The sequence below is a fragment of the Culicoides brevitarsis genome, chromosome 1 (assembly GCF_036172545.1).
Source record: "Culicoides brevitarsis isolate CSIRO-B50_1 chromosome 1, AGI_CSIRO_Cbre_v1, whole genome shotgun sequence".
NCBI classification, from domain to species: Eukaryota; Metazoa; Arthropoda; class Insecta; order Diptera; family Ceratopogonidae; genus Culicoides; species Culicoides brevitarsis.
In genome coordinates this window covers 37,674,840-37,690,751 of record NC_087085.1, presented here as the reverse complement: position 1 = coordinate 37,690,751, position 15,912 = coordinate 37,674,840, and the positions used below count along the sequence as shown (strand labels likewise).

At 23.0% G+C, this 15,912-nt stretch overlaps 1 protein-coding gene across 3 annotated transcripts in view; it reads right to left on the bottom strand.

The window, feature by feature from the left end:
- LOC134837984 (allatostatin-A receptor-like) overlaps positions 1–5,383 on the bottom strand; it is an 85,205-nt gene extending 79,822 nt beyond the window's left edge. For all 3 annotated transcript variants that reach the window (XM_063853400.1, XM_063853399.1, XM_063853398.1), the window contains exon 1: positions 4,831–5,383. The gene's annotated coding sequence lies outside the window, so the exon portion shown is untranslated. The remainder of the gene's footprint in view (positions 1–4,830) is intronic.
- Positions 5,384–15,912: the final 10,529 nt, after the last annotated feature.

Below are 15,912 nucleotides of genomic sequence, written 5' to 3'. Positions count from 1 at the left end.
CAAAATATTTACATAAAGATAAGAAGACGACGATAAGCAAGTAATAAAGCATGAAATCCGCTACCGAAAATACATTTTGAAGTTCATTTCCAAATAAAATGAAAACTGCGAAAATAAAATCACACGCCAGATAAAAGAGTAATCCACTTCGTTCGCATTTCACGTTACGAATTTTGTGTGTATTTAATGCCAACTTTCGCAATACAAAGGAATAAACAGAAAGTAATTAAAGTGCCTTTTGAATCACAGAGATTTCGCAGCGCACGCGATTTATCTCTCTTTTCAAATCTTTACGGCGGCGCGTCTTTTTAGCGCGAAAAAAGAGTTACTCCCCTTTATTTAATTTTTGTATTTAATTTTATGGTAATTATTGTCGAATTTATATGTGAAAAAGTGTTTAAAACCGTATTTTAATATTAATCGTCGAATAATGAGGCAAAATAAATCGAAAATTTAATTAAAAATATAAATGTTTGAATAAGCGAAAATTATCGCTGTTGACAGAATTAATCGCGACATAAATTTTCATAAACTGTCAAAAATTTAAAAATTTTATTTTACAATTTACAAACCTCAAGACAATCGTTTCTCAGTTATTTCTTGAATTTTAAATTCTCTCAGTCGTTATTTAAAGCAAAGTTTCTCAATTTGAATAAAATATCGTCTGATGGAAATTTCCGAGAAAACGTGATTAGATAAGAGAGAGAAGAGATTCATGCATTAAAGATTTCTTCCAGCATCGCATGAGTTACGAAACTAAGTTTACTGTTTATAATATTAAATTGATATCGCAATGAAATTCCATGCAGCGTAAACTCTTTGAACTAATTATTCTTATAAATTTATTCTTTTCTGTTGCAACGTTGCTTATCTTGCAATATTTGTATGGAGCACAAGGGACAACAATTTAAGATGATTATCAGGTTTATTTACCTCTTATCTCGGTGACGGTCATTTGTTCATTGCATGCACAAAAGATAAAAAATGTGGAGACTGGATTATTTTTTGTTAGAGATATAATGGGATTTATCTCGTTTTTATGCATGAAGGTTTTTTTCGTAGATATTTTTTGTTCTATATTTTAATCAAGAATAAGATTTTTTTTATTTTTATGCAGAAGAAATGTTTCAAATTATTTTTTTTAACAATAATTGAAAAAAATTAAAATAAATTATAAAAAATTTTTAAAAATTATTTAAAATATCAAAAAATTCATTTTTAATTTTTTTATAATTTTAAAAATTTTAGTTTAATTTTTATTTAATTTAATTTTTAATTAGGTATTATTAATTATTTTTTAATTTTATTGAAAGTTTACCAAATTTATAATTTTTAATTTTTATTTTATTAATTTTAATTTTTTTTCAATAACTAATTTAATTTAATTTTGGTAATTTAAATTTTTTTTTATTATTTTTTTTTTAAAATTTTATTTTATATTTTTTGCGTAAGATTTAAATTTAATTTAAAAAAATATTTTTTTAAATTTTCTTTAAATAAAATAAAAAAAAAAATTTGTCAAATCATCAAAAAAATTAATAAAATAAATAAAAATTTTAAAAATAAAAAATTCAAAATTAATATTAAAAAAATTTTAAAATATAAAATTTTTATTTTATAGAAAATATTTTTTGCTTAATAGGTATTTAAATTTAAAAAAATAAATTAAATTTATTATTTTTTTTCACAATTGATGAATTTATAAAAGAAATATTAAAATATATTTAATATTATTATAAAAAATATATTTATTCTTAAAAATAATTATTTAATTCAAAAATATACTTAAAAAAAACTTTTAACGGTTAGTTTTTGAATTGACATTAACGAGTAAAATTTTTAAAAATTGACAATTAATTACAAATTCGAATATATTATATTTTATAAAAATTTTTAAAAGTAGATAAACTTGAATTATGCTGATGTTTATTATTTGTTATGATGATATATTTAATTTTTTTTTAATATTGTAACATCCTATGAATTTTTCTTTTGAGTAAAAATATCCCTTTGTTGATAAAGCTTCATAATACTCAAAAAAAAATCTTAATAAAAATTTCCCTTTGAGAAAACAAAAAGATTTTCGGTGAGTAAATATTTTATTTATTTTTTATGAAACCCAAAAAAAAATCCAATTTCGATTTTCATTAAGATCATATGTTCATTGCTCGATGCACGTGCAAAAAATATAAATAAAATTGAAATATGATCCGGTAATAATGAGGTTATTATCGCAATAAATTAGCTGCGAATTGGATAGGCATTCCGCGCGCGAATCCGAAAATTCTTTCTCCAACGATTTAATTAATAAATAAATCATTATTCATTCATAATTTGTTGTTGTTGTTGCGTTTACATTAAACATGTGTTGATGCGTCTGTCTGCTCTTGTTTATTTTTTCTTCTTCGCATCGGCGTTAACCTTATTATTGTTATTACGTGATGAGAGCGAAAAATTGCGTATTAATGAACGAGAAAATTTCTTTGCTGAACAAAAAATATTGGTCAGATTTTTTTTTTGTGGTTTTTTTCTAAGAAAATATTCATAAATAATGGGTTCTATAAGAGCAGACAAACAAAAATTAAGGCAGTGGGTGCTCTGTTGAAATAACTGATGAAGAGAAAAAGAGCAAACATGAACGTAATTAATATGTTTCCTTTAATCAAAGAACTGACTTGTGATTTTTCGTGCTTGTGAATGCATTATTCGCGATGTTTTCTGATGGGTTGTTAATTATGCAAAGCCGCAAGATATATGAGAATGAGAATGATGATTGGATTTTATGTAGTATCGTGTTACAATCATGAAATGTAATTTATACTGTTTCAGTCATATTAAATTTTCTTAAAATTCATTGAAAATTATTTGTAATTTTTTTCAATAATTAAAATTATGTTTAAATAATTTTTAAAAAATTAATAAATTAATCTTATAAAATATTAAAAATAAATTAATTATTAAAAAAAAAATAATTGAATTAATTTTAAAAAAAATTTTGAAAATTTTTTTTTAATTTTATTAAAAATTTAATTAATAAATATTTTAGTTAATTTTTTAAAAATTTTGAATTATTTTTAATTTTTTTTTTTTAATTTTAAAAAAATTAATTTGATAATTAATATTACTTTAATTTTTTTATTTTATTTAATTAATTAATTAATAATTAAATAAATAATATTGAAATTTCAATTAAAAATTTAATTTAAATTAAAAATTTAATTTTGATAAAATTTTTATACTTTTAATTTTTAATTTTATAATTTATTATAATTATTTTTTATAATTATAATTAAATTTATTTAATTAAAAAAAAAATTAAAATTAATTTAAAAAATAAAATTAATTCATAAAATAAAAAAAATATTTTTATAATTCGTAGTTTTGACCTAAATTTAAAAAAAAATATTTATAACAATTAATAAACAATTTATTACGAAAAATTAAAAAAAAATCTAAATATAAACTTTATGTAATAAAAAAAATTATATCATAACCTACTCAACATTTTCCAAACAATAATAATTTTTTACACGCAATTATGAACAGCTGTTCTCATTTTTTTTTTTTGAGCAAAAATAAATAAAAAAATACCGAAGGTTATCATCACTTTTCACTTTTCCGTGTATATTACATAAGCAGAAATCATTTACGCCCAAAAATCACTCCAGAAAACAAACAAAAATTTAAATAATTTTAAATTAAATTCCAATATCAAAAGGAAAAACGAAGCACGATGAGAAAACCGGGTCGCTCGCTTATTAAACTTTCATTATTATTATTATTGTTATTTTTATCGTGAAATCAAAAGATAAAATCAAACTACAAAGAAAAATTGTGCCACTGTTGTGTAGGCACTTTTTTTGTATAATAATAACAGAAAATAAATACAAACATTGGAAGAAACGAGAAAAAAAATCAATCTTTTTAAAGATAAACATTCCTGTGATGTTGAATTCTCGGAAATTTTTGAATAACCCTTGTAACAGGAGTGCGGTACAATGCGTTGAAAATAAATTAATTTTCCATTTTGTATTTATACAATAAACGTCGTTATCGAGAATACATTTTATCACAAAATTTATTATTACTTTATTTTATATCGAGTTTTATTGAAAAATATTTATTGATTTATTGTCGTTTGTGGAAATATTGAAATTTTAATATCGAAGATATTGACCACTTGTTTTAAAATAAATAAAATATTTAAAATTAATTTTCTTTTTTTTTTTGTCTTCAAGTATTTTCTCTTGTTTAAATATTTCCAAGTCCTTCAAGAAAAAAAAACTTTTCCAATATTTTTATTTTATTTTATTTCATTGAATTTAATATAAAATAAAAAAAAATTAAAAGTTTCTTAAAATAAAGTTTCTTTACCGCAGATAATTTTTTTTTGTTTCATTTTGCATCAAAATTCATTTAAAGAAAAAAAGGAAAAAAAAAATCTCACCAACTTTACAAACAAAAAACCATAAATTAAGTGATTTCCGATGTTTTCTTCAAATAAATCACAAAATTCGAATTTTCATTTCCAGAAAACTTTGTTCAATATTGATCGGGATTTGTTCAAACAAAAAAACAAGAAAATGAATTATTGATGGAAAACTACATTCAATACCACTTAAATAGGATATTAAAAGTCAATCATAACTGGGAACGTGTCTCCCTTTCTCTATTTCTGTCACTTTTCCTATTTTCTTCATTTTTCATCTATTTTTTTGTCAATTATTGAAGATTTATCATTTTTTATATTTTTTTTTGTGTAATTTATATTTAATGCCGAACTTAATTATATCTTGATAAATTTGGACATTAATAAACTTGAATACTTACCAAGAATTTCAGTAGCAGCTGTTTTGTTATTCATACAAAAAAAAAATAAATAAAATAAACAAAATGTAATAAAATATGGAAAATTTTAGTCGTTAAGATAATTTATTAATTATTATGAATTTCTCACACTTTTTGTTCGTTGGTTAATTATTTTTTTTTATTTATTTATTTTTTCGTTAAATTATTTTATCGATTTATTTTTTTATGTATTTATTTGTCGCACCACATTTTCTTTGCAAATTAACTTAATTGCTTGTTCTTACAATTATTTTTGTCTCGATTTTGTTTTTCTTTTGTTCATGAATAATTTATTATTATTTTTTTTGTGGGAAATAATTTATTATTAACACTTGTAATAATTAAAATTAGCACGAAATAAAAAAAAATATTTTTATTTAATTTATTTTAATTAATTAAATTAAATATTTATTTTTTTTTTATTTAAATATTTTTTTTTAATAATTTTTTTTTTATTTAATTTTCATTTTTTTATTTAAAGTTCATGTTCATGGAAAAATATGGAAAACGCTGTCTCGTGATAGAACGACCGTTCCGCAAGGAGTTCGCAAACAAACTGATCCAGAAACTGTAAACCCAAAAGCGAATTCACGGGCAAAACCAAAATAATTTTTTACATTATCACAGCGGTACGTATGGTGCGTACATGATGTCAGTGATAAGAAATAAATTCTCTCACGAAATTTCAACTAAACTCACCACAAATTTTCTCTTTCTCTCTCTCGCTGGAAATGCTTCCATGCCTTGCTCTTGTGGGACAAGCAACAGGTCTTTATGAATGAAATATATTTTCGCTGTACGGGGGGCGTTGAGCGATATACAGAAATAGTTGTCTAGTCATTTGACAGCAGGAGGAAGACAGATCAAATTTTCAACGGAAAACTTGAACAAAAACAAGAAAAATTGTCTAGTCGAATTTTTTTTTTATTTTTTTTTTTTTTACTTTTTTTTAAGATCCATTTCTCACACTTGGTATGCGCGACGGAAGTTCATTCGGAAAAAAGGATGTTTTTTCGCATTGCGTGTCTTTGGCAACAAAATTGCGAGAAAAAAATAAAGTATCCGGTTTCCATGCGAAAGTTAACTGAACTTTGATGGATACCTATAAAAACATAAAAATAAGGAGATATTTTTATAAAAAAGTATCGAAATACGAAAAAAAATGTTTTTGTTTTCAAATTTTGATGAATAGATAACAAAAGGACAGGAAAATGGATTGGGATGACATTTAACCCATTTTGGTGCTCGTGTTCGACGTCACGATGCGTCAATCATAAAGTTGACTGTGAATGACGGGGTAATTTATGTTTCTTTTGTTACCGTGTTTTTGGACATTTTTTTTTAAATAAAAGTAAAGCTAAATATAGTTTTTAGTTAAAACTTCCCTTAATGATATTTAATTTTCAATTTTAGTGAATATAAATTATTTTAAATAAATTTTAAATTCAAAAATAATTAAATTTAATTTATATTTTAAATAAATTAATAAAATTAAAAGAAATAATTAAAGATATTCAATATATAAAAAAAAAAAATAATAAAATAAAAAAAAATATTTATTTATTTAATTTCAACTTGAACAAAAATAAAAAATAATTTTTTGACTTAAGTTTCAGAATAATTGATTAATTAAATTTAATCTAACAATTTTAATTTATTTAATTAAAAAAAAATAATAAATTAATTTAATTTTTATTTTAATTTTTTAATAAATTAAATTTAAAAAAATATTTAATTAAATGAAAAATTATTAGTTAATTATTAAATATTTAAATTTTAAAATTTATTTTATTTATTTATTTTTTTTTTTAAATTTATATTTTAACTTTAAATTTTATTTAATAATAATTAATATAATCTAATTAATTTATTTATTTTATTTTATTTAATTTTTTATTTTTATTTTAAGTGATTTAATTGATTTTTTAAAAAAATAATTTAATTTAATTTCTTATAAAAAAAAATTTAAGTGATTTTTATTCATAATAAATTTACAATAATTATTTTATTTTTAAAATGTATTATTTTTTTATTAAGTAAGAGTAGTAAAAATTTATTTTTTTACCTACTTTACTAAAATTTAAAATAATTTTCATTAGTACCGTATAATGAATTTTATTAATTTTATTTTATTATTTAAATTTTAATAAATAAATTAGTTAAATAATAATTAATTTATATAAATTTGTATTTTTTTTTTTATAAAAAAAAATAATAATTTAATTATTTCTTATTTAACCTTTTAATTGATTTCTATATAAAATATTATTTACTTCTGAATTAAAATTAAAAAAAAAATGATCCACAATAACTCGCCACACATTTAATTTAATATTTAAAATATTTCGACCGAAAATGTGGTTAACAACATTTCATCACATAACCAGCATTTACCAATTAACACGTATTTAATTGTATTACGAGTCAGTCAACTTCGCCGCAATCTGCCCAAAAATTAATCGCATTACTAACCATTTTGTTGATAACATTGACAAAGAAAAAAAAAGTAATCTGCCGCTTGTTTGTGCGAAAAATAATGAGATTTATGTCAAAAAACTGCCAACAAAATGCATGAATCCAAAAATAGATGAAATTACATGAAATATGACGCGAGGCGCGACAACAACAACATGCGCCTCTAATTCTTTGTTTACACTAAAAACAGCAGTTATTAGATTACTTTGCGCGATAGAAGAACGCACGAGTGTCGAACAATGCCATTGTGTGTGTGTTTACCCAATTTTTATTCAATCAAGTTCGTTACAACACTCGATATCGAATCTTTGTTGTTGTTGTTTTTTTTCCACACCTATGAAGTAATAATTGGACGTAGATGGGAAAATTTATGGATAGAGATAGAACACGTGTGAAGCGAAAAATATAAGCAAAAAAAGGAGAATGAGAGACAAAAATTCATTGAATCACATCACAATTGATGAGAAATGTCAGATTTACAGACAAAGATTTGTGTTTGACGACGATTCGTTATTATTTTTGCGAATTTTGATTTGAATTCGAGAATCATTTGTTTGTTGTTGTTCAACTAGGCTAGGTGACGCGTAGGAGGTTTCGCGGAATTCAATCGAGGTTCAAAACACTTGTTTGAATACATTTTAATCTGTAACGTTGCTGGGTTGCGCAGCAATGTGCGGGAGTTCAAATGAAAAAAGTTCTCGAGAAAATTTCAACTCGTGAAATAAAAAGAACGAAAGAAAGGTTTAATCGTTTTATCGAAAGAAAAGAAGATAAAATTTATGAGGAAAATACAATAATCGGTTCTTGACAAAGTGCTTGATTTGCGAAAAATGTATGTTTCGCAAACTATTTTTTTTATTTATTAATTAAAAATTATTAAGATTTAAAAAAAATAAAATTTTAAAATTTTAAATTTCAAACAAGAATAAAAAATAAATAAATTAGGGAAAAATCAAATCACCAAATCAAAATTACTTTTTGGTGAATAAAAAATTACTTTTGGGCAAAATTGCAAATCAAAATTACTTTTTGGTGAATAAAAAATGACTTTTGGGCAAAATTGCAAATCAAAATTACTTTTTGGTGAATAAAAAATGACTTTTGGGCAAAATTGCAAATCAAAATTACTTTTTGGTGAATAAAAAATGACTTTTGGGCAAAATTGCAAATCAAAATTACTTTTTGGTGAATAAAAAATGACTTTTGGGCAAAATTGCAAATCAAAATTACTTTTTGGTGAATAAAAAATTACTTTTGGGCAAAATTGCAAATCAAAATTACTTTTTGGTGAATAAAAAATGACTTTTGGGCAAAATTGCAAATCAAAATTACTTTTTGGTGAATAAAAAATGACTTTTGGGCAAAAATGCAAATCAAAATTACTTTTTGGTGAATAAAAATTACTTTTGGGAAAAATTGCAAATCAAAATTTTTTCAAATCAAAACTTTCGAGTAAATAAAATTCATTAATATTTTTTGTTTCGAAACATAAAACTTTCACAGTCAGAATAATTTTTAAAAGTAAAATTGAATTTTTATTCCAGGTAATTTTGAAACACAATTCTTGAAACTTATCCTTTGCATCTCGAGTTTTAAGATTATTGATAAAATTTCAATCTGCAAAATTACATTTCTTCGGAAAACCATTAAAATTGTCTTTGAATGAAATATTAAAAAAAAGCTTTTTGCCCAAAAATCAACTTGAGAGCATCTTGCATAAAATATTTTTCTATTGTTAGAAATTTCATGTAAATACTTAATCAGCTTTTCGTTGCATTTTTGTGTCTGACAAGCGACTTAGTAGCTTCTCCCAATTAGCAATCAACTTTCGGGGAAAATTGTTTATTTCGAAGCTCAACTCTGTATTTACTCATCATCAAAGTCAAAATATTACTGCAAAATTTAATCAATTATTTATCCTTTTAAATGCATTTCCATTACAAATCGTATCATAGCCTTGCATCAGAAAAGTTTCAATATTTAACTTTGGGGATTAGTATTTAATATAATTTTGCTTTACAAGTTTGCTTTGAGCTGAAATTGTTGTAATGAAGATTGCATTGAAGTGCATATCGGAAGACAAAATTCTGAATAATTTACCAAATTTAATGCAATTTGTGGATTTTGTTTAGTAGATTTTCGAGTATTGTTGAGTTTTAATTGTATTAAAAAAGAGTCTCTTTGTTTAAATTTCTTCGGTAAATTAGTGAACCAAATAATTTAAGTAAAATTTACTGATTGAAAATGTTTGAAAATAGGAAATTTAATTTGTCATCCATTCAATAAGAGAAATAAAAGAAAATTGTTTAACACGTTTGTCATTGCCTGAAAACGTGAGCGCAAGTTATGAAATGATGATAATAAAAAAAAAAATCAATTTGTCTGTTGAAGTACAAGCATCTCAAATTTGCGTTAAAGCGTGAAGTGTAAAGAAGTGTCATGCTATACATTTTTTTTTAAATTTTATTTAAGCGCATTTTTATTTAATTTTTTTTAAAATAAATATTTAATAAAAAAAATTAAATTAAATTAAAATTAATAAATAAATAATTAAATAAAAAAATTTAATTAAATAATTAAAAATATAATTTGTAAAAATTGATTTAATTGTGATAAAAAAATGTATTTATTAAATTTTTAATTTTTTTAAAATAAATAATTATTTAAAAAAATTAAAAAAAAGTAATAAATAAAATAAATCAATAAAAAATTAATAAAATAAAAAATAGCTAAAAGAAAATTTGGAAAAAATAATTTAATTATTTAAAAAAATCATTTATTAAATTTTTAATTATTTAAAATATTGTAAAATAAAAAATAATTATTAAAAAAAATTAATAAATTAAATTTATTTAAAGTAAATTAAATAACCAATAAAAAATTAAAAAAATAAAATTTAATAAAAAGTTTAAAATAAAAATTTGAAAAATAATTTAATTAGGTATAAAAAACTATTTATTAAATTTATAATTTTTAAAAATTTTTTAAAATAAATATTTATTTCAAAAAACTGAAAAAAAAAATTAATAAATAAATAATTTAAAATAAAAATGAATTTAATTTAATTTAATTTAAAATATTTATTTAATTTAAAAATGAATAAAAAATAAATTTAATAAAAATGAAATAAGTAGTTAAATAAAAGCTTGGAAAAATTAATTCAGTTATTAAAAATAATTTAAATAAATTTTATTAATTAATTTAAATTTTTTGAAAAAATAATTTTTAAATTAAATTTACCAAATCTTGCTGCAAAAAAAATCCAAATCAATTTTTTTCTTTATTACAAAAAATGTACTTGACACCTGTTTTATACAATATTTTATTATTTTATGATCAAAGGCTGAAATTTAAAATGGAATTTTTTTATTATTTTTCTTCCATATTATTTTTCAATGTTTTAGTTATGCGTAAGTAACATACCTGTTCTTTTAACAAGTACTTTCCTTTATCATAAAATGCTGAATTCAATATAAATTTACTCCTGAATAAAGGATGAGCTTTTTGTCAAATCGCTTTGAGAGACATCATAAGAGATTTTAGGAAAACAATTAAAATTGAAGCCAAGCACAAAGCAAATTTTGAAAATTTTCTTAATATCAAATCCCACAAAAGCGACGGAATTCAAAAAGTGCTTTGATATGAAAATCTTCGCTTCGTGTTCAAAAGGAAATACGGTAGACCAACACTTTAAATATTTTAATGTCTCGGAATTATTCAATGCTCAAGTTTTCTTAAAACGTCACTTTTATGACACGAAAGAGAAAAATAAGAAATTTCATTGTTCTCTTTCAAGTTTTTATTTTTTTTCATCAGAACTGTCACATTGCGTTATCCTCACTATTAATGTTGGGCTTTATCGTCGGAATGCAAGCAATGAAAAAACGAGAAACAGGTGACTGGCTGCGAGACAAGAACAAACGATTGAAAGTGACATATGTAAGTATTATGCAACCTTATCATGAATAGCAAATGAGGTCGCCTCGTTGTTTACTTCGGTTTTTTGTTTACATTTCTGTTGCAGAATGCACGTCGAGTGTCAGCTTTAATGTTCTTTATTTCGATGAGAAACATGGGAAAATTTGTGAGAAAAAATTTTCGCGCTGCCAGTAAAATATAAATTTAATAAACTTTAAAATTTATAGAAAATTTGCATAGAGAACAGCATGTGATGTAATTTGTATATTTTATAAAGAAGTAGAGGAGAATTTTTCAGCATGTTGCATTGACACATAAATTTTGCTTGTGGTTGGGCCATTAAAGTTATATTGAACTAAAATTGAGGCGTTTTTAAAGTTTTTGTTGAAAAAATTAAATTTGTTATTTTTTTATACGAAAATTTTAAAATTAATAAAAATTTAAAATAAAAAATTAAATAAATTATAAAATTAATAAATATATAACTGAAGAAAATAATTTAAAAAAATTTTTTTAAAAAAATTTTTATTTAATTTTTTGTAATAAATTAAAAGTTAAAAAAAAATATTTAAAAATTAATAAATTAAATTTTTAATTTAAATAAATTTAAAATAAATTTTCATTAATTAATTTTTTAAATTAAAAAGTTTTTTTAAAAAAAAATTAAATATGACGAAAAAAAAAATTGAAATTTAATTATTTTTATTAAATTAAAAATACAAAAAAAAATTAATTAATCCTTTATTAAAGGTTTTTTTTAATTTTTTTTTCAAGCTAAAAATACAAAAAAAAACTTTAATTTTATTTTTTATTCTTTTTTATTATACAAAATAATTCTAGTTATATTTTTATTAATTTTACTCCATTAACCAGTTAAGAAAACTAAAAAAAATTAAATTAAATATTTTATAAAAAAAAATAATTAAAAATTTATCAATTCTTACTTTCATTTCCAGTTTCATAGACACTATTTGCCAAAACTCCTCCACACATCTGCCTCAAATTTCCGAAACATGGCAACTGGCACTTACTTTCATCAAGTTTAGCATATCCCGCATCCGCTGGATGGAGATTTCCGCAGTAGCAAAACTTTTTGCCTTGAAGTCCGGCATAAATGAAACCTTCAGTCGCACAAAAGTTGACACAATGCTCAATTGTGGCTTGTAAACCAAAATTATGGGTTCGTTTAAACATTCGATTCAATTTGTCCTTGAAACATCCGTGATACCTTCCGGGAAGGCGATTAATTTGAACGGCAGGAGCTGGAGCGGGAACAGGAACTGGAACAGGCACGGGAACGGGAACAGGAGCTACATTTTGAGGTTGATTCGTTGGTTGAGGCGTTCCAAAAATTTCATTTACTAAAGCTTGATCCGTTGGTCCACAATCTGCGCCGTAATTTGATCGTAAGTCCAAACCACAATCTTAAAATTTTTTTTTTATTTTTTAAAAAACTTTAAATTATTTAAATTCTCACCATTTGGTTGATTCAAATGAGCAAAAGTTGCATCAAAAAACCCAAAAATAACTAAAACTACAAACAACTTAAAATTCATCTTTTTTGTATAAAAATAAAAAAAAATCACGTTTGATCAAAGCAAAAGTTGAACAGAGACTAGTTCTTATAATAAAGACGTTAGTTTGTTTGCTTGGGTTATTTACAACGTTTGACGTGATAACCCAAAGAAGTTCAAGATCGATTCTTTCAAAACCTTGAATTCTATTAAGAAACGTAAATTATGAGATTATAAAAATGTCATTTTTGTGAATAACCCAAAGTCATAGCGTTTGTTTGCATTTTTGTTTTGTACGATGGTAAATCCATCGACGTCTATGTGTGAATGTCATTTATGTTTGCAAAAGATGTTTTGCAAGAATTGGAACAGCTGTTATCTTTATAAGATGAATCATCAAATCGTGTCTTAAATTTTACGTTGAATCAAAAATTTTTTTTTAAATTTTAACGGTCATTTTTTTAATTGACATTTACGAATTTTTGTTTAAAACTTAAATTAAATTTAAAAAAAAATAGTTTTATGATTTTATTTTTTAATTGACTTCTCACAAAAATTTAATTAAATTATTAATTTTTATTAAAAATTAATTATAATTAAAAATTTTATTATTCAAAAAATATTTATTATTTATTATTTATTAAAATTTATTATTTTTTATTTTTATTATTATTTTTATTATTTTATTTAAAAAAATTAATAAATTTTTTTTGTAAAAAAAAGTTTAAAATTAAAAAATATTATTGAAAAAGCTAAATTAAAATTTTTTTAAAATAAATTTTTATTTTTAATTTTAATTAAAAAAAATTTTTTTTTTTTTTAAACCAAAATTAAAAAGAGCTAAATTAATTTTTTGGAGCGGCCTAACTTCTCTTAAAAAAATTATTTTATTTTTTGACTTTATTTTATTAAATTGACTTTAATTTAAATTAAAAAAATAATAAATTTATTTTTCATTAATTTTTTTTTTATTTTTAATAAAATAAATTTATTTATTAATTTTTTATGTTAATAATAATAAAATAATAAATAAATAAATTAAATTAAAAATTAAAAAAAAAAAAAAAAAAAATAAAAAATTAATTTAAATTAAATAAATGAATTTATTTAAAAAAATCAATATTCTTAAAATTAAATAAAAACTCGTTTATAAATAGTAACTCGATACCAACATTTCTATAAATAAATCATAAAAAAAATATTAAATAAAATAAAACTAATATTTGATGATGCAATGAACCACATAATGAAACCTCCATCGGATTTATTTCCATTATTTACAAATTAAATATCACTATTGGCGCCAATAACACACATTACCGCGCACTTTAACATAAAATGATGTAAAAATACAAACAATTTGCTTTACACTCTGCGGTAAAAAAAATACAACAACAATATAATTTATTACTAAAAATGCAAATATTTTTTTAAATGTATTTCCGTTGCGTTTACTGCATTTATTTAAAAATTGAAAAAAAAAATAAACAGAACGAGAGCAAACAAATAAATCAGTCGAATTACAAAACAAGAAAAAAAATTGCAAAAAATAAATCTGTTGATTTTTATTGGATTTTTTCGAGCTTTGAACTTTTTTTTTTCATTTGAATTTTTTGTGCATTTTTTCCTTTTGATGTAAAATAAGTTGTTATAGGCGTCGTGGGTGTTAAAACAGAAAAAAAAGTTATAAATAGATTTTTTGCTTTGGAGAAAATTTTTCTTGATAAATTGATAATTTTACCCTTATTTGATGATGAGATCTAAGCTCTTGTGAATAACCTCAATTTAGAAATAATTACGTCCCTTAAAAGGTCACGTGGGTGAGTTCGACTAAATTCCACGAACACTTAATAAGCTTTAATTGTTTCATTGAACTTTGCGCAAATGATTGCCATAAATTTAATTTAATTAAAAACTTTTGCTTTCAATTAAAGTAATTTTTCGCAGTAACCGTTCCATTTGACGTCACATTTTTCGTCTCTTCGCATAAATTTTCTCTGCTAATGTCGTCATTATCGGATTCTCCTTTCGACGTGTCTCTGCCGCCGCCGCCGCTTTCAGAGCAGCAAAAACTTACGCAAGACTATCTCTACCTCATGGATGAACTCCATAAAGCTCTTGCCATCACGACAATTCCTGACGAGGACTTTCTCGTGCACGAGTGGAAAGACAAGTTCATTAATGACTTTTTTGCACGCGTCGATGCGGGTCGCACGCGAAACTTGTATCTCGCGAAATTCATTGAATGTCTGCGAAACAAACAGCTAACGGGACCATTTTGTAAATTACCTCCTTACGGCGACTTGCCAGAGTACAAAAGCGGAGCAACAAGTATTAAGTCAGCTCCGGCATGGCTCGAAAAAATGGAACGCGAAGTTAAATGGGATACAAGTGGCAAACCGTTTCAGTCATACTTTGCTCGTAAATCGTTAGATTATGGTCGAGGAACATGCGTTTGTATCAGCATAGCATTTCCCCATAATGATGATGATGACGACGATTTCGAAACGGAAACGAGATATCGGAAAATGGGGACGCCAGGTGTTTTGTAAAGTCTCACGAAGTAAAGATATTTTTTTTGGGTAATTTTGAGAATGTTTTTGAGATAAATTTGAGGAAAGGCGTCAGATGGAAATAGTTGTTAACACACGCATGATCGGTTTCACACTCCATAGATTAAATACGTTTGTTTAGATGTTCAGAGAGACACTACCATCCTACAACCTCATGTATTTTATCTTGTTAATTTAGTAAATTTTTTAAATAAACAAGAAATTTTTGTGTGTGCGAACCAAATATTTACACAACTTGGAATCTTCGGAAGAAACATCTTTGTTAGTGCGCATCGGAGCGTATGTCTTTTGATTTTATCGCAATTTAATTGAATTATCTACACTTTTAAAAGTACCAAAGAAAAAGAGCAAACCTAAGGTCAAATTGTGTGTAAGACAGAGGCGTTTGTTTAGGCAAGACAGACATCGGAAAAAAAACTACTACGAAGTAATGGAAAAATGTTTACTTAGGACTGGGTGAGAAGACGATGAAACAAGAAATAGATTATCGAGTGCCTGCTTTCCTTATCCGAATCATCTTCACTTTTTCCCGATGACTAACACTCGAAATTTTATACAAAATTAAACCCGACCGAAGGAATGAG